The sequence below is a fragment of the Pteropus vampyrus genome, unplaced genomic scaffold (genome assembly GCF_000151845.1).
Source record: "Pteropus vampyrus isolate Shadow unplaced genomic scaffold, Pvam_2.0 Scaffold312, whole genome shotgun sequence".
Lineage (NCBI taxonomy): Eukaryota > Metazoa > Chordata > Mammalia > Chiroptera > Pteropodidae > Pteropus > Pteropus vampyrus.
This window is the reverse complement of record NW_011889093.1, coordinates 508,051-509,512: the sequence shown is the minus strand read 5'-3', so window position 1 is coordinate 509,512 and position 1,462 is coordinate 508,051. Positions and strand designations below refer to the sequence as shown.

Below are 1,462 nucleotides of genomic sequence, written 5' to 3'. Positions count from 1 at the left end.
ATGCAGAGGAGAGGGCCACGTCGTCGATGGCGTGTTCGTCATCACTTGTCTTCGTTGGCATTTGGCTTCGGCTACTACACGTATTTGAAGGAGAAAGAAGCAGGGAACACGGCGGCCCGAAGAAACCGTCCCGTGAGATGCGCGGCCCCGGAGGGGTTGGGTGGCCGTGGCTTCGTCACGGCGAGCCACAGCCGGGAACGGAGCCAGCTCCGGCAGGCCACAGGGACGGCCTTCGACCCGCTGTGGGGGACAAAGTGATGGGATCGGGGAGGGAAGTCGGTGTCCACTCTGGCCTCTCCTCTGTGCCGTAAAGGGCCGTTCCCAGCTCCCGGGTGCACGGGGACAGCTGACGGCGCTGGTGAAACTCACGGGGGTTAGCGTCCGCGTCCGCGTCCGCATCCGCATCCGCGCCTGCCGTCCACGGCTCGCCAGCGCTGATCCTGCTCCGCACGCCCCGCGGGGGGCGGCCCACGTCACGACTGTTCACGATCACATCCTGGCTCCAACCGCGGGCGGCTCCTCCTCCGAACGTGGCGCCAGGGCATGTGGGCCGCCTCTCCCGCCCAGGAGAGGTCCCGGGAGGTGGGGACAGTCACCTCTTCCCTTACTCCCAGTGCCCCGGGGCGCTCACCTGTTAACTTCCAGGCTGGCTTACAATCACTGGGCCCCCACCCTGGGACGCCAGCCAAGCGTCCTGCCCCTGGGCGTCGGTCCTGCAAGGACAATGGGCAGGGCCTGCCCCTCCCCACGCCAACCTCCATCTCTCTTGAGGGAGGACCGCACACCCTCCTGATCCCAAGGCCCTGGCTTGTGCTGTTCACACGCAAACGCTGGCCCTCGGAACAGGGCCCTCGGAATTCCAGGGGGACCCTCTCTCGGCAGAGCCGGGATCTCATGTCAGAGGCCACACAGGACACGTGTCTCCTCGTCCGTGTGAGACCTCAGAGTCACGAACAAAGCTTGTCTCCCGCATGGCAGAACCTCCGATGACCAACAGTAACAGTGACGGAAGCTACTTGTCTAAAAGAAGGTGCTTCCGGTGCACGAGGCCACACGCAAGCCTGCCCACTCCCCACATCCCCAGCATCGCCGCCCTGAGCCCTCGGGCCGCCCTGTCACCCCCAGCACCTGCCTCTCCGCTACATAACTGCCCACTCTCCACTCTCCCCCCGCCCCACATCTAAGCAGGTGAGCTCCTCAGTGACAAAGTGCTGCTCCGTCCTGCTGGCTGACCAGCCAGCCTCGCCTGGCTGAGCAGCTGGAGCAGGAGGCCCCCAGCTGGGCCGGCAGTGACCTCTAGCTGTGGACTGTGCGAGCTTGGGGAGCCGGCGGGGGTTGGGGGACAGGCGGAGGGGGTGGGCGTGGGGAGGTTCCCCTCACTGGGGCTCGGGGCGTGGCCCTTGTCCAGCTGAGTGGCTGCGATTTGTCACCGCCTGCGAGGCTTGTGCGGGTGTCTGCCAGG

The 1,462-nt window shown here is 66.2% G+C and overlaps 1 long non-coding RNA gene across 1 annotated transcript in view; it reads left to right on the top strand.

Moving 5' to 3' along the window:
• LOC111730416 overlaps positions 1–1,321 on the top strand; it is a 13,744-nt gene extending 12,423 nt beyond the window's left edge. The window contains exon 3 of the long non-coding RNA XR_002776672.1: positions 979–1,321. This is a non-coding gene — a long non-coding RNA (uncharacterized LOC111730416). The remainder of the gene's footprint in view (positions 1–978) is intronic.
• Positions 1,322–1,462: the final 141 nt, after the last annotated feature.